This window comes from Anolis carolinensis, chromosome 1 (genome assembly GCF_035594765.1).
Source record: "Anolis carolinensis isolate JA03-04 chromosome 1, rAnoCar3.1.pri, whole genome shotgun sequence".
NCBI classification, from domain to species: Eukaryota; Metazoa; Chordata; class Lepidosauria; order Squamata; family Dactyloidae; genus Anolis; species Anolis carolinensis.
In genome coordinates, this window is record NC_085841.1 from 221,668,923 (window position 1) to 221,687,934 (window position 19,012).

Consider the following 19,012-nt stretch of genomic DNA (forward strand, 5'->3'; position numbering starts at 1 on the left):
GCGGCTTACATGGGGTCATGCCCAAGACAATACAATATAACCATAACATAATACAATTAAATAATACATTACATAAAATAAATAGTACAACATAAGATCGAAACAGCAATATAACAAGAATGTTGTTAGTAGGAGGCCAGTGTGAATGTTGTAGTTAATCACCTTGATTAGCATTGAAAAGCTTCATCTGCTGGCTCTTTCTGCCTGGGGGCATCCTTTGTTCAGAGTCATTAACTGCCCCTAGTTCCCATGTCTGAAAATCCTCTGTCTTCATAGTGTTGTTTCTTATTTACTGTTCTGATTTTGAGTTTTTTTTAATACTGGAAGCCAGATTTTGTTCATTTTCATGGTTTTCTCCTTTCTGTTGAAGTTGTCCACATGCTTATGGATTTCAATGGCTTCTCTGTGTAGTCTGACATGATAGTTGTTGGAGTGGTCAAGCATTTCTGTGTTCTCAAATAATATACTGTGTCCAGGTTGGTTCATCAAGTGCTCTGCTATGGATGATTTCTCTGGTTGAGTTAGCCTGCAGTGCCTTTCATGTTCTTTGATTCGTGTTTGGGTGCTGCGTTTGGTGATATTTTAAGTTCGGAACTGTTCCATTATCCAGGCGGACTCAAAAAGGGGCCTAAACAGAGAAGGATAGTCCATTTTCTGGGTTGGAGTTGAGGAGGAAAACAATTTTCCCCATTTTTGCTGGTTATTCTCTCTCTACCCCCCGCCCCCAATATAATAAATGATGGTTGTTTCGATGATGGCGACATAGGTGAGAGGAATAATAATACAGTAGAGTCTCACTTATTCAACACTCGCTTATCCAACGTTCTGGATTATCCAACACATTTTTGTAGTCAATGTTTTCAATACATCGTGATATTTTGGTGCAAAATTCGTAAATTGCGTATTGAACTACTTTTTCTATCAAATTTGTTGTATAACATGATGTTTTGGTGCTTAATTTGTAAAATCATAACCTAATTTGATGTTTAATAGGCTTTTCCTTAACCCCTCCTTATTATCTAACATATTCGCTTATCCAATGTTCTACCGGCCCGTTTACGTTGGATAAGTGAGACTCTACTGTACCAATAATGGAACAATACCTTAAGTGATTGTGCTGATATGGTGTAGAATGTGGGCTAGACATAAAGGTTAGCTTGAGTTAAAGCATAGAGATCCCCATTAATTTTTCCTCTGAAGAAAATACTATATTTGCATGAAATACATTTGCTACTATGTACGCAACATGATATTTTTGATTCTCTAAGAAAAAAGGAATTTAAATTAGACAGGATGTTCACAAAATTTGAAATTGTTTGGATGTTTTCCCCTCTCTCTGTTTTTAAGGAGCTCTTCTTGGATAGTCCCCAAGTTTAGATGACTGGGGACCATGTACGAAAGATGGATTTAACCTTTTGTCAACTTTCTATTTGTCTTTAGCGGGAAGCTTTCATTGACTCTGAGCAATTAACAAATACTAAAATCCTTCCAGGCCATTTCGAAGCAATCTGATGATTGGGCAATAAAATGGCTAATGTGGTAACTGGTAAGTGTAAACAAGGGGTAGGAAATCCTATGAAATCTCTTGGAGAGGTACTGCAGGCCAATGGCAATTGTATCTGGAGTCAAAACTGATTGGGACCAGACCAACATTCTCCATCCCTCATTCATTCCTGCCCTTTCTTCCTTTCACATTGAAATACCACATCAATGATAACTGCCAAAATAGTCTTTTTGCTATTGTCAGACTTTAGCAAGGAGGGAATCATTTACACAAAAAGTAATGTTTGTGCAAAAATATTTTGTTTTATGCAAAATGCTTTCATTTACAAATGATTTTTTTGGAAAAAGCCTAAAATACAACCCCCCAAAAACCCAAAACAAAAACAAACCCCCCCAAAACACCCAACCCATGACCCATAAAAGTCTTCTCTCTTCAAAAAGAAGTCTGACGTAGAAGTGGAAAAAATACGTGAATTCCTTTGTCCATTCAGGGAAGAATGAAAGTAAATTATATAGACTGTATAGATCTATAGTCTGATCCAGCAGAATCTCTTACACTTTCATTGATCTAATTTGATTATGAATGCATTAAAATGCTATTTTGTTACTTCATTCACTAACTATGCACAGTTGTTTAAAAACTCAGGGATGCTTTTAAGATTCAAATTTTACTGTAATAGCAAGCTTTATATAGCAGATCCATAGTCCTAGGCATTACATTTTTCCACCTCCACCCAGATGCAAAAGGATTCCTAGTAAAGTAACTTTCAACCATGAATCTACTTTTCCATTATCATCATTAATCAATCTGACAAGATGTTTAATCAAAAATAAACATATTTTACTTTTCAAGGAAATAAACTGTTCTGGGAGAATGAGATTATATCCATGCGTGTTTATGTGTTTTGAATAATCACAAATAGATATTCAAAGAATAATTATCACATTGTATAACTTAGTACTCGTTTCCTTACGAAGAGAAATATTCAGACAGCTATAGCTTGTTCTGCTAGGTGTTGACTGTGATGAGAAAATAAGTCTAGATCTATTTACATATTTTCAAAACTAAAACCATCTTATCCAGCGGAATATAGTAGTGCCCTGGAAAATGTGAAGAATAATAAAGAGTGCCTCCTGAGCAATATTTTGAAGGTGCTTCTGGTATTGCCAAAGAAGTTAATAAAGTAGTCAAAAATCATCCCTTTACTTTTTCCCCAAAGAGGATCCTACTTAATGCTCCATTTAATTTGCTGAAATGTCAAGACACATCAAAAGGGGAAATTTATTGTATTAGTCATTGAAAGAGATATAGTTGGAGCATCATGATATCTAAAGATGATTAATAAAAATAGCTATTGATTTTGCAAAGACAATAAATCCAGCTGATTATATTATTTCTCAGAGGGACACTCTTGCTTCATTTTGTATTCTAAAAATGTGTTTTGCTGTTAGGATTTCAGGAAACAGGGTGCTGTAAAGTAGAAGGATAGCTGTTCATTTGTTCCCAGCCTGAACGACTTTCACAGCATTGGTTTCTACCTAGTTTTCCTTCAATGAAACATTGCTTCTTATGTTTCATGAGACTGAATTCTTCATGAGATGTAATGCTGTGGTCTTTCCAAAGTATTTTTTTAAATGTGGATTTTTGTATTTATTAACATTTATTGGGAAATTGTTTCATAATTATTACAGTTTTATTTGGTATTTCAAACCACTTTCACTTAAGCCAGTGGCTCTCAACCTTCCTATTGCCGTGACCCCTTAATACAGTTCCTCATGTTTTTGTGACCCCAACCATAAAATTATTTTTGTTGCTGCTTCATAACTGTCATTTTGCTACTGTTATGAATTATAATATAAATATCTGATATGCAGGACGTATTTTCATTCACTGGACCAAATTTGGCACAAATTCCAGATATGACCAAATTTGAATACTGGTGTGGTGGTGGATTGATTTTGTCATTTGAGAGTTGTAGTTGCTGAGATTTATAGTTTACCTACAATCAAAGAGCATTCTGAACTCCACCAACAATGGAATTGAGCCAAAATTGGCACACAGAGATCCCATGACCAACAGAAAGGGTTTGATGGACATTGACCTGAGTTTTGGAGTTGTGGTTCACCTACATCCAGAAAGCCCTGTGGGCTCAAGCAATAATGGATCTGGACCAAACTTAGCATGAATACTCAGTATGCCGAAATGTGAACACTGGTGGAGTTTGGAGAAAATAGACCTTGACATTTGGGAGTTGTAGTTGCTGGGATTTATAGTTCACCTACAATCAAAGAGCATTCTGAACCCCACCAACCATAGTATTGGGCCAAACTTCCTATAAAGAACCCCTTGACAGGTGGAGAGATCTTCACCCTTCTCTGCCAAAGGGGTTCCTAAGACCATCGGAAAAATGTGTTTTCTGATTAATTTTAATTTAATTTCATTTTAAAGATTTGCAATATTATTAGTTTAATCTCATGTAATGTTCATTTTTGTATGTTTTATCTATATTGTGTTTTTAAATTGGAAACTGCTTTGAGTTGCAATTTTGAGAGAAAGACAAAATATAAATACAGTAGAGTCTCACTTATCCAAGCCTCGCTTATCCGTGTTTCTGGATTATCCAAGCCATTTTTGTAGTCAATGTTTTCAATATATCATGATATTTTGGTGCTAAATTTGTAAATACAGTAATTACAACATAACATTACTGCGTATTGAACTGCTTTTTCTGTCAAATTTGTTGTAAAGCATGATGCTTAATTTGTAAAATCATAACCGAATTTGATGTTTAATAGGTTTTTCCTTAATCCCTCCTTGTTATCCAAGATATTCGCTTATCCAAGCTTCTGCCGGCCCGTTTAGCTTGGATAAGTGAGACTCTACTGTAACTATAATAACAATAATGTTTGAATGAAATTGTCATCATTATATACAAAATTTTTGAAGTCAAATCCTATATTCTTTTCCTTTTTGCTGTGCACATGTGTATATGACAGAGCTTTGCATACATCACTGAGATCTTACAATATGTAGACCAGGGGTCCCCAAACCTTTTAAACAGGGAGCCAGTTCACGATCCTTCGGACTGTTGGAGGGCCAGACTATAGTGGGCCACTGAGCAATAATTATTATTATTATTAATACAGTATTATTATTATTATTATTATTATTATTATTATTATTATTATTGATAATAATAATAATAACAATAACAACAACAACAACAATAATAATAAGAAAGAGGGTTGGAAGAGACCCTTTGGGGCATTGAGTCCAATCCCCTTCTGCCTTTGTGCACCGAAAGCACAAGCAAAGCATCCCTGACAGATGGCCACCCAGCCTCAATGTTGTTAATAATAATAATAATAATAATAATAATAATAATTACAATAATAATAAAGAGGGTTGGAAGAGACCCCTTGGGCCATTGAGTCCAATCCCTTTCTGCCTTTGTGCACCGAAAGCACAAGCAAAGCATCCCTGACTGATGGCCACCCAGCCTCAATGTTAATAATAATAATAACAACAACAATAATAATAATAAAAAAGAGGGTTGGAAGAGACCCTTTGGGCCATTGAGTCCAATCCCCTTCTGCCTTTGTGCACCGAAAGCACAAGCAAAGCATCCCTGACAGATGGCCACCCAGCCTCAATGTTAATAATAATAATAATAATTACAATAATAATGAAGAGGGTTGGAAGAGACCCCTTGGGCCATTTAGTCCTATCCCCTTCTGCCTTTGTGCACCAAAAGCCATTAGTATTGCCCCTGACAGATGTCCACCCAGCCTCAATGTTAATAATAATAATAATAATAATAATAATAATAATAATAATAATAATAATAATAATAAGGGTTGTAAGAGAAGAAGAGACCTCTTGGGTCATGTAGCCCAACCCCCTTCTGCCCTTGTGCCATGGGGGCCGGATAAATGGCTTCGATGGGCTGCATCCGGCCCCTGGGCCTTAGTTTGGGGACCCCTGATGTAGACCAACAGATGTGATTTTACTGTAAGTTTTTAGAAAATAACCCTGTTCTGAACTCTCAGAACAGAGAGAATGAGAAAAAAAGAATGCTGCTGGCTCTCCATTGTAAATAAATGCACTAATAATTTCTTGATGTGTACAAATGTATACATGCACCCATTCACACACAAAATCAAAATCATCAGGTTTTTCTTATAGCTGTGGTTTGGGAATTGAAAAGGATATTCTCAAAACATATGCTTTCCCCATGTTCTGATCTTTTTAAAAATTCACTTGCGTCAGGGGAATGTCTGACCCTGAGGCTCAGAATATAGAATGTCTCTTGTGGCATGATCATGTTAATGCAAGAACAGGGATAATGTTCCATTGCAATTTCATGAATGTGTCTGTAAGGCCTCAGGCTATACATACAAGGAATGAATGAACACATCTAAAAGAGATTTCTCCGAGACAATGCACACATGGCTTGGAAAGGGGCTGGACAAAAAAGGGGATTTGTAGTGTTAAGGGAATTAAGTAATTCAAAGAAGACTTATATTATTAACCACCTCACCCCTGGTGATATTCTGTCATCCCATCTCTCTCCATCACTTTCCCATTCTTACTGTCACTTCCTTTATCTTGAATGCATAATCTGTAATATTACATTGTTGGGAGTTCTCTTTCATTGCGTTGTCCTGCTAATACTGTCTAGCTTTTGGTTCTGAATAGGTAATGATGTTCTACAGAGACTGGTCATGGTGTAAAATACTACCTTTGGATATTAAGTAAAAAAAGATTTGATGGCCATTATATATTCTACTATACCTCCCTCTCCCTCCTGGCTGTACCACAATTCCCCTTTTGGATTTAGATTAGGAAACATCATAAAGGATATTATTGCTTTGATTAGAGAAGAACCATATGCCAGAGATGTTACAGTTTTTCAGTGAATTAAGTGCAATTTGTTTTAGGTTCTGCAGCTACTTATTAGTTGACCATAAGACAGTGGTGCTCATCTGTGGATGCCCAGATGTTTTGGCCTTCAACTCCCAGAAATCTTAATAGCTGGTAAACTGGCTAGGATTTCTGGGAGTTGTAGGCCAAAACATCTGGGGAACCAACAGGTTGAGATCCACTGCTGTAAGAGTTTAACCAGTATCTCTTTCAGCTTCTTAACATACCATCAAATCCTTTTTGTACACCTCCCATGGTAATGGATACAAGTTGAGTATTCCTTATCTGAATACAGTAGAGTCTCACTTATCCAACACTCACTTATCCAACGTTCTGGATTATCCAACGCATTTCTGTAGTCAATGTTTTCAAAATATCATGATATTTTGGTGCGAAATTCATAAATACAGTAATTACTACGTAGCATTACTGTGTATTGAACTACTTTTTCTGTCAAATTTGTTGTCTAACATAATGTTTTGGTGCTTAATTTGTAAAATCATAACCTAATTTGATGTTTAATAGGCTTCTTCTTAATCTCTCCTTATTATCCAACATATTCGCTTATCCAACATTATGCCGGCCCGTTTATGTTGGATAAGTGAGACTCTACTGTACCTGAAACCCAAAGTACTCTGAAATCCAAAATAGTCTACACTGGTGGCTGAGGTAGTGATGTATTTGTTTGATGATAGTTCAATGTAACTAAACTTTGTTTCATGCACAAAATTATTTAAAATATCGTCTAAAATTACCTTCAGTTTATATGTATAAGACATATATGAAAGATCAATTCATTTCATATTTAGATTTGAGTGTCATCTCCAACCTCTCCCTCTCTCTCCCCCCTCTTTCTCTCAGTCTCTATCCATCTATCTATCTGTTTATCTGTAGTGTGTGTGTATGTGTGTGCACACACACACGAGGGTTGGACTGGATGGCCACTGTAGTCTCTTACAACTCTATGATTCTATGTATGTCTCTCCAGTGGTACTATTCTACCTAACACCATTTTAATTCATTATATTTCATTATTATTATTAATAATAATAATAATAATAATAATAATAATAATAATAATAATAATAATAAAACTTTATTTATACCCCGCCACCATCTCCCCATAGGGGACTCGGGGTGGCTTACATGGGGCAGAGGCCCAAACAACATAAGGACAAAATATAAGCAACATAATACAATCACAATATAAAACAGATAAAACAGTAATGCAATATATCAATTAAAACAACAATACAGGATAAAAAATTACATTAAAAACACATAAAAGGTAAGACCGTAATAAATACAGGATAGATTATTAAAAACCCTCTGGGGCTGATTAATTAATGACTGTATCTCCGAAGGCCTGCTGAAACATCCAAGTTTTCAGTTGTTTCCTGAAGGAAGATAGAGAGGGATAATTAAGTCCACTGCAATTTTTTCAGCATCCTACATTTGTCATTTGACGATGCTCCATGCAGTCATGCCGGCCACATGACCTTGGAGGTGTCTATGGACAACGCCGGCTCTTCGGCTTAGAAATGAAGATGAGCACCAACCCCCAGAGTCGGTCACAACTGGACTTAACGCCAGGGGAAACCTTTACCTTTACCTACCTTTGTCATCTTTTTCAAATTCAGAAGAATCATTTTCTGCCTGATATTCAGAAGGATGTGATACTGAAATTTTCTCAAACTGATAACCACTCATGGGCACATATAGCTAAGCCACTTAACCCATGGACATTCAAAATGCTTCTTTAATTTCCAAGACTCTTTTTTTTTTCATTCTTTACACTTACCATTTCTTCCACCAGCAACTTCTGGACCTGATTATATCACCATTTGTACAATCTTTTCCCTAAATGTCAACATATCTCTAAGCCCATCATTCCAAAGCAGTAGATACCCAAATCTACCTTCTCCACTTTCCTCATTTCATTGTAACATCCAAAGCAGTTCTTGAATTTTGTATCTTTTTAGTCAGTATCTGAGCAGTTGAAAGGAATAAGCTCCTTTGGCTGCAGCTTTCTTATTACAATAAAAGACTATATTCTTATTTTAAATGAAATCACAGAAATATTAGTCAGTAAGACAAAATCTCATGTAACAAGCTCACCACATCTCATTATCTATTATTTAAGTAGATTGTGGGAAATTTTTATAGGCATGTATTTTAATATTTTTACCACAAAAAAACTGGGAAAACATTGACTCCAGTATAAGCCGAGGGTGGTAAATTTCAGAATTAAAAATAGATATCAATAGAATTACATTAATAGAGGCATCAGTAAGTTAAATGTTTTTGAATATTTACACAAAGCTCAAATTTAAGATAAGACTGTCCAACTCTGATCAAATCATTATTCTCATCTTCTTCAATGTAAATGTGCTTATGTATCCTTATAATAATAATAATAATAATAATAATAATAATAATAATAATAATAATAATAATAATAAACGGAAACTGAAATCCAGTCTCTGACTAACACTGTCCGAATCTTTAGCACTGATATCAGCATGGAGTTTGGCTTGGACAAATGTTCGACAGTGGCATTGAAGAAGGGAAAAAATCATTGAAAGTGAGGGCCTAAATATGCCTAATGGCCAAACAATAAAGTGTCACCAGCCAGAGGCCTATAAATATCTGGGCATATTACAGCTGGACAACATCAAGCATGAACATGTGAAAACTGTGGTCAGCAAAGAATACACACAAAGGGTCAGAAAAATTCTCAAAAGCAAGCTCAATGGAGGCAACACCATCAAGGCCATAAACACCTGGGCCATACCTGTCATAAGATATACTGCTGGCATCATAAACTGGACACAGATGGAACTGGACAATTTGGACAGAAAAACAAGAAAACTCATGACCATTCATCATTCACTGCACCCTCGCAGTGATGTTGACCGGCTGTATCTGCCTAGAAGATCAGGGGGCAGAGGACTCTTACAAGTAAAACAAGCTGTCAAAGAAAAAGAACATGCCCTGGCAGAATATGTAAAGCAAAGTGAAGAACCTGCTTTGATTGAAGTCAAAAATCAGAAACTCCTCAAAGCACAGCAGACAAAAAACCAGTACAAGAAAGCCACACTACAAACTAGAGCTGACAGATGGCACAACAAAACATTGCATGGAAAGTTCCTTGACAAAATTGAAGGAAAAGATGATAAGGAGAAGACCTGGCTGTGGCTCACGAATGGGACCCTGAAGAAGGAGACAGAAGGCCTGATCCTTGCAGCCCAGGAGCAAGCCATCAGAACAAATGCAATCAAGGCCAAGATCGAAAAATCAGCTGATAACCCAAAATGCAGACTGTGCAAGGAAACCGACGAAACCATTGATCATATCCTCAGCTGCTGTAAGAAAATTGCACAGACAGACTACAAACAGAGGCACAACTATGTGGCCCAAATGATTCATTGGAACTTATGCCTCAAGTACCACCTGCCAGCAGCAAAGAACTGGTGGGATCACAAACCTGCAAAAGTATTGGAAAATGAGCATGCAAAGATACTGTGGGACTTCCGAATCCAGACTGACAAAGTTCTGGAACACAACACACCAGACATCACAGTTGTGGAAAAGAAAAAGGTTTGGATCATTGATGTTGCCATCCCAGGGGACAGTCGCATTGACGAAAAACAACAGGAAAAACTCAGCCGCTATCAGGACCTCAAGATTGAACTTCAAAGACTCTGGCAGAAACCAGTGCAGGTGGTCCCGGTGGTGATGGGCACATTGGGTGCCGGCCCAAAAGATCTCAGCCAGCATTTGGAAACAATAGACATTGACAAAATTACGATCTGCCAGCTGCAAAAGGCCACCCTGCTGGGATCTGCGCGCATCATCCGAAAATACATCACACAGTCCTAGATACTTGGCAAGTGTTCGACTTGTGATTTTGTGATATGAAATCCAGCATATCTATCTTGTTTGCTGTGTCATAATAAAATAATAAATACAGCGAAATAATACATGTAATAATAAATAGAGTAAAATAATAAATGCAATAATAATAAGATCAGAGTGAAATAGTAAATGTATTAATAATAACAAAAATAGAGTAAAATACAGTAGAGTCTCACTTATCCAACACTTGCTTATCCAACGTTCTGGATTATCCAACGCATTTTTGTAGTCAATGTTTTAAATACATCGTGATATTTTGGTGCTAAATTCGTAAATACAGTAATTACTATATAGCATTACTGCGTATTGAACTACTTTTTCTGTCAAATTTGTTGCATAACATGATGTTTTGGTGCTTAATTTGTAAAATAATAACCAATTTTGGTGTTTAATAGGCTTTTTCTTAATCTCTCCTTATTATCCAACATATTTGCTTATCCAACGTTCTGCTGGCCCATTTATGTTGGATAAGTGAGACTCTACTGTACTTTGCTTACTCCAGGTGTGGGTTAACTTTGTATGATCATATAGGGCCTTTCCACACAGCTATATAACCCAGAATATTTATTTATTTATTTATTATTTAAATTTATTTGCCACCACTCCCCTAGGGCTTGGGGCAGCTTACAAGAAAGGCTAAAATCTAACAATTAAAAACATCTTTAAAATATCTTTTTAAAAAATCTTAAAAACATTCCCCCAAGGCTCGGAGTGGCTTACAAAAACAAGCTAAAATCTAAGCAATTTAAAAACAGCAATAACGGAGATCAAAAGCAAAAAATGGAGATCAAAAATATGAAGGCAGATAATCCATAGTATCTGCTTTGAACTGGATTACCTGAGTCCGCACTGCCATATAACCCAGTTCAAAGCAGATAATGTGGGATTTTATACAGCTGTATGGAAGGGGCCATAGATAGATTGTTATTCTACTCCGCAAACCTTCCTTGTTGAAGGCCATGCTGTAGTTCAATGTATATTTCCATTAAACCAATGTTGGTTTAATAAAAGATAAAATCTTAGTCTATGTCCCTCAGTACATACAGCTAGCAGCAATGCAATGTATCTCTGGTTCAAATTGTATGTGATTATTCCTTAGAGTAAAATATTTTTTAAAAAAACAAAAAGGGTGTTCATCCAAAAGATTTCAATAGTGAGCAAATGTAAAGAGATTAAAATCTGCTTGTGGTTACACAACAAGCATAAGGAAAAGCTAAATTCATTGAAAGAATTATCCATTCAGCTGTACAAATATGCACACTTCCTTTAAGGCATCTGGGCACAGAGGAAATAATGTCATATCATTTTTAGAAATTTTCCAGAAATGGGTTGCTGGATGACCACGCTTATACCCAAAAGCTTAAGATTATCTAAGAGTGCCTGACTCCTCTTTAATTCGCTCTACACAGATTAGAGTCATAGCTATGCATAGCATATACTTTTTTAGAGTGAGAATGAACGCTATCTCAAAGACCATGTGCATGTCACAGTGTGGCTCCTTCAAGGTAAAACACAGGGGCTCACAGCTCATCCAGGACTAAAATGACTATTTCTGCACTGCCAAAAGAAAAAGGAGGAAATGCATCATCAGCAAAACAGGGGGTACAATTGTGGGCATGACATTGTGTGAAATATTTGCTCTAATTTGAATAGGAAAAAATATCACTACACAAGACTGTGACTAGGTCTGCTTAACCAGTTGCCAAGGTAATGGTTACCTTTTGGTCCTAAAACAGGAAAGTGCTATTTTTAAAGCCTATGACTGGCATTACAATGAGCATATGGTAGACCTATTCATTTATAGGCGAGAATATACAGAAGATCTGTATAGGAAGGATAATAATATAGAGGATAGCTTTGATGGTGTGGTGAGTGAATTAGAACCAGACATCCTGAGGAGTGAGGTTGAATGGGCCTTAAGAAGCATTGCTAACAACAAGGTAGCAGGAGACGATGGGATCCCAGCTGAGCTGTTTAAAATCTTGGAAGGTGATGCTGTCAAGGTGATGCATGCCATATGCCAGTAAATATGGAAAACACAAGATTGGCCATCAGATTGGAGAGCTGGACCTTAAGGAAGGCTGAGCGAAGGAAGATAGATGCTTTTGAATTCTGGTGCTGGAGGAAAATCCTGAGAGTGCCTTGGATCGCAGGAAGATCCAACCAGTCTATACTCCAGGAAATAATGCCTGGCTGCTCAATGGAGGGAAGGATATTAGAGGCAAAGCTGAAGTATTTTAGCCACATCATGAGAAGACAGGAAAGCTTGGAAAAAATCATGATGCTGGGGAAAATGGAAGGAAAAAGGAAGAGAGGCCGACCAAGGACAAGATGGATGGACGGTATCCTTGAAGTGACTGGCTTGACCTTGAAGGAACTGAGGGCGGTGATGGCCGACAGGGAGCTCTGGCTCCCTGTCATGAAGAGTCGGAAACGACTATACGACTGAGAGAGAGAGATTCATTTATAACTCTTTGGTATTCATGCTTATGATTGAGGCACTATTACCATAAATGCCACCCTCTCAACCTACCTTGACATTCAGTAGACACATGGAGTCACGAATGTTAGTTTTGCTAACAATCAGGGTGCAACAGGGTGACATTTCCAGCTCTCTCCTGCCACCAAGTTTCAGTGTAACAGTCAGAAGCAGGACCCCTGATGTAACTTCTCATTCTGTCAGACATCACATTACCCTCAGTTTTTAATCAATAATTTGAAAATAATAAAAGCCTTTGAGAAATATTATTGAATTTTCAGAACATAATAATGGCAAAAAGAGAAAGCATTTGATATTTCTTGGAATTATTTCAAGTGTTAAAGAGAATGGATTTGGGCAATAAAAACAATCTACTCAGTCCAAAGGGTCCAGATTTTATATTTGGCATTGGCAAGCAACAAGATTTACTGAAATACAAGATGGGACTAGACCAGAAAATGTCTCCTATCCGTTTTATAATTTATTTTAGTATTGGATACCATACTGTGAGATATCAGACAAAATGACAAAATATATGGTGTGTATGTCTGTGTGTGTGTGTGTGTGGGGGGGGGGTAAGAATAGTATAAACAGAACATGGACTCAATGATGGTTCTTTTGTAAAAAAAAAAAAAATTAAGTCATTTGGTGCATATTTAAAATGAAATGCGACAAAAAATCCTGACAAAACAAACATGACTTTAGAAGAGGACAATGAACTGTTTCCATGACCTCCTGTATTTGGCTCCATATTGCGTTTTTTCCCCCCTCTTTTTGCTTTCAGTGTCTTTTTCAACATTTACCTTTTTGCAGACATTATTAAGCTCATTGATAGTAGAAATCTTACCTGGCAATTAATATCAAATAAGGTTGTGTTTGACTTCTCAAAAAGCATAACCACAAGAACGTAAGATCCCCAAGAAGATTAAATTCTATTTTTAAATTAATACAATTGAAATTTAATATTATTTTAATTTTAATGAAAGGTTTTATTGTATGCTGCTTTGAATCTCCTTTCTGGAGAAAAATAGTCAGGAATAATAATAATAATAATAATAATAATAATAATAATAATAATAATAATTATTATTTGACAAAATTTCACCAGAATTTTTCCAATAATAATAATAATAACCTTATTCTTGTATCCCGCCCCATCTCCCCAAAGGGACTTGGGGCGGCTCACATGGGGGACTAAGCCCAGCAATATACAAAAATACGACAATATAAAATACAATACAATCACAACAAGTTAATACATAATTGTTAAAACACATCATCACACAATAAAAACATAGCCAGAGGCTGGGAACAATGTAATGGCACTTCAATCTTCGATCTTGGGGAGGTAAAATTATAATTGTGCAAATGTGTAATTGTGCAATATCTTGGGAGTACTGGTAACATGGGGCAGAGACAAGAAGAGTATGTATACCACGTTTAGTCCAGATCCATCAAACCATGTAGGAGCCTTTGCAGAACATGCGTACATCCTACATACATATTCTAGAATAAATATTTTAGTTTTATATTGTTAGGAGGAAATATTTAAATACACATATTTTCCTCTTTGACCCAAAAAGAATAACATCTCACAAGACCAGTATTTCTTGATCCCAACCATTTCTCACCTTTCCTTATAAAGAAAGAAAACAAGCCTGTAAAACTGGACTAGAGAGGGCACAAGTGAGAAAATACACGACAATTTCCTGTACATGTTACTTTTTCTTTTTCTTGTTAAAAAACAAGAGATAAGAATGATCTACAAAAGTTGGAGCAGGAGTACAGAACGGATCCTGAATCCATCTGTGGATCTATATGCCACAATACCATGCAATTGAAGCCGGAGATTTGTAATTTGTCATGGTCGCAGACCTCTCTGATAGAGAAAGATAAATAGTTCATGTAATTATGCCTGCTTCCCTTTCCTTTGCACTATTCAAATTTAGGGATTTTACCTTTTCTTCCTCAATGCATTGGCTTTCAGTTAGCATACTGAAGGCATACTGAAAGAATGTTAGGAATATGCTCTTTGATCAGGCAAAACAGTTTTCCTTTGCTGCCTCACTGGTTAGTGGGACGAGTGTGGAAATGTCACTTGACCATGTTCTGTTTCTTCCTATGCTGATGATGTCCATAAAGTAGGAAGGTCAAGCTGAGAAACTTTATCTACACAACTAATGTAGTCATGTAACTAAGTACTGCATGCAGAATTCCATTCCAAGGACCTCTACTTTGACATCCAGTGTTGTTATATGACATCATAGCAAAGGAAGGCAAAAGTAGTGGAGAAAAGGAGGAAAGGAAAATGTACTTAGACAAGACAATAGCCAGAGCAACAGCTAGGTCTCAAAATGTACAGAAATGCTGCAAATATTAGGGTACAAAACTTTGTTTGTAACTCATTTGTTGTATCTATTTCATAAGATTTATACATATGAAGCAATATTTAGAAATGCACTTGCAAAAAAAAATCATTAAGATTCAAAACACTGACCAATGACTTTCAGATGAGTTACATAAGTCTCATAAGTGGCTACAGGTCAGCAATGCAGATGCCACTTCTTCCCCCAAAAAGCTGGGTTTGGTTCCCCCAAAGAGCCCTGAGGAAGATGGCAAGAATCAAAATCAAGGGAGAAGCCTCACTCTTTCCCGAAAGGGGGTGGCGAGGGGAGCCCAGGGTGGGCAGGCGGGAGGGAGGGATGCCTGGCTGGATGGCTTGAAGAAGCCCCTCCAGCACATGGCCAATCAAAGGGAAACAAGTAGAGACCGTCACATTGAAACTTTAACAAAGGCAGCTCCAGTATGAAGCACGAATTCTTGGAAATGTAGTTTAGGGTGGGGCCTTTTGAATTATCTTCAAGTGAAATAAACTATTAAGTTTAGGTTGGTTAAAACTTCCTAAAAATCAGTAGATGTGCAAATCTTTCTGAAACTTGGGAAATGATACCCCGGTTATGTTGCATAATAATAATAATAATAATAATAATAATAATAATAATAATAATAATAATAATAATAATAATGCTTTGATTGAAGTCAAAAATCAGAAACTCCTCAAAACACAGCAGACAAAGAATCAGTACAAGAAAACTGCACTACAAACTAGAGCTGACAGCTGGCACAAGAAAACACTGCATGGAAAGTTCCTTGACAAAATTGAAGGAAAAGCTGATAAGGAGAAGACCTGGCTATGGCTCACGAATGGGACACTGAAGAAGGAGACAGAAGGCCTGATCCTTGCAGCCCAGGAGCAAGCCATCAGAACAAAGGCAATTAAGGCCAAGATCGAAAAATCAGCTGATGACCCAAAATGCAGACTCTGCAAGGAAACCGACGAAACCATTGATCATATCCTCAGCTGCTGTAAGAAAATCGCACAGACAGACTACAAACAGAGGCACAACTATGTGGCCCAAATGATTCATTGGAACTTATGCCTCAAGTACCACCTCCCAGCAGTAAAAAACTGGTGGGATCACAGACCTGCAAAAGTATTGGAAAATGAACACGCAAAGATACTGTGGAACTTCCGAATCCAGACTGACAAAGTTCTGGAACACAACACACCAGACATCACAGTTGTAGAAAAGAAAAAGGTTTGGATCATTGATGTTGCCATCCCAGGTGACAGTCACATTGACGAAAAACAACAGGAAAAACTCAGCCACTATCAGGACCTCAAGATTGAACTTAAAAGGCTCTGGCAGAAACCAGTGCAGGTGGTCCCGGTGATGATGGGCATACTGGGTGCCGTGCCAAAAGATCTCAGCCGGCATTTGGAAACAATAGACATTGACAAAATTACGATCTGTCGACTGCAAAAGGCCACCCTGCTGGGATCTGCACGCATCATCCAAAAATACATCACACAGTTCTAGACACTTGGGAAGTGTTCGACTTGTGATTTTGTGAAACGAAATCCATCATATCTATCTTGTTTGCTGTGTCATACAATAAAATAATAATAATAATTTTATTTTTATACCCTGCCCCATCTCCCCAAGGGGATCGGGGTGGCTTACATGGAGCCACGCTGAGGCAATAAACAATATAAAACTCAACAGTAAAAACAAATCATAAACAGATAAAATCACATATAACCATTACACAATAAACATAGGTAAAGGTTTCCCCTGATGTTAAGTCCAGTTGTGACCAACTCTGGGAGTTGGTGCTCATCTCCATTTCTAAGCTGAAGAGCCGGCGTTGTCCATAGACATCTCCAGGTCATGTGGCCGGCATGACTGCATGGAGCGCTGTTACCTTCCCTCCGGAGCGGTACTTATTGATCTACTCCCATTTGCATGTTTTCAAACTGCTAGGTTGGCAGGAGTTCGGGCTAACAGCGGGCGCTCATTCCACTCCCGGGATTTGAACCTGGGACTTTTCAGTTTGCAAGTTCAGCAGCTCAGGACTTTAACACACTTTGCCACCAGGGCTCCAATACAATAAACATACTTTGATAAAATTTCTAGTTGTATAACTGGAAATAGAAATTCAAGGAGAGAATTCTTATAGTTTTTTTTTTAATGTTGTTCAGGTATTTTCAAAAAATCCCAAAAATCAGTGAATTAGTGAAATTTTCTAAACCTTGGAGCGGGGTTAACTGTGGTAAATGTGTTCTACCATTGTAGCAAGTTTTTCCCCGACAGTTCTAAAAATGATTGAGAAAGGAGTCCTGAAATCTCCTCTCCCCTATGTGCAATTATTTAACAAAAAAAGTAAAGAAAAATTCATTATAATGTTATAGTTACGATATGGACCCCTAACAATATTTTAGAAACACTTTAGAAATGATTTGCCATCCCCTCCTCAATTTAGTAATGTGTACTGAAACATTTTTTTTTCATTGATCGCACAGGCCTAGCAAATATACAGCAAGTTATTTGCTACAGTCGTTGATTAAGTGTTGCTTTAAAGTATCCTTGACTGAAAAGGAGGTGAATGAAGAGCTCCTGATCTTGGCAACTATGACCGATTTCCTCAAGGAGGTGTGAAAAATTAGAACTTAAAATGAATTCAAGGGCTGTTATTTGAGGATAACCAATGATGTAAACAAGATAAAGGCTATCCACCAATATGTTTGTGTATGAGAGTGAGAAAGAGAATGATAGAAAGGAAGAGACATTAAAATGCTGGAATGGAATCTGGGACTAAAGTGGAGGCTTAGAAAAATGGTCATTATCCTATAAAGAAGATAATGTTTCCTGAATCTTTATTACTTTGAGTGGGTGCTGAACCATGGAAGCTTCTGAGGCAGGCACCCAGGGAGACCTAATTTGGTAGCTGACAGAGACATTAGAGAACATGTTTCTTTATAAAGGTGCTCTTATCTCAGACCTTGCATATGTACTATGGGCTTCTGCAATATCCATGATAAGTTTTGTTGACTGAGACAATAAATAGTCACATAAAACCCATATAACATGGTGGCTTGTAACTAAATGCCCATGGCCATCTTCTTCATTGTGTCTTAATTTTTAATGCTTCCAACACTATTTCAACATCAAATTGATTGATATTTTAGCTTCCCAATGTGGCTGCCCTCAACACTGTCCCTTCTTGCTTTTGTTGTGTTACTCACCCAATTTTCAGCCTTCTTTGGGCAGTCAAAATATACTCGGAAGGCTTAAACATACGAGCCACATCATGCCACCAAGAGGAACCATTTGTTTTATGAAAAACTCCAAAGGAAAGAAGTCCAGTTTGACTAACTTTAAAAGTAAAGGTGTTAATTATTCAGTGGCAATATCTTAATGTTGCTGTTTAGGCAGGTACCATATTTATCTTCAATTACCCCAGAGCAAAAGAAACTGGGAAGAAGACAGGTACCTCTGGAACCATATTTATCATGTAAATAGTTCAGAAAAGGATACTGCCAGTTACATCTTTTCAATACAAAAATGCATGCATTTCACTATTTTGTAAATGCCAGAGAGATGCAGCATCCGTTAGAGTTAACAGTGCGGCACTTTTGTGTTCAGTAGCATGAATCATTAATCATGAGACAGGCCATATTCTTGTACTGCTTCTGCTTTCATTACTTGGCCTAATTAAACAGTTCTCTGAACTGGAATCTCAGATTCCTCTGTTACAGATTATCATTAATTATGGTGAAAGTGCTCAGAGATGTTGGACTCAATTATATTCTGCTCAACCTTGGCACTGTGTGATTCATTGCACAG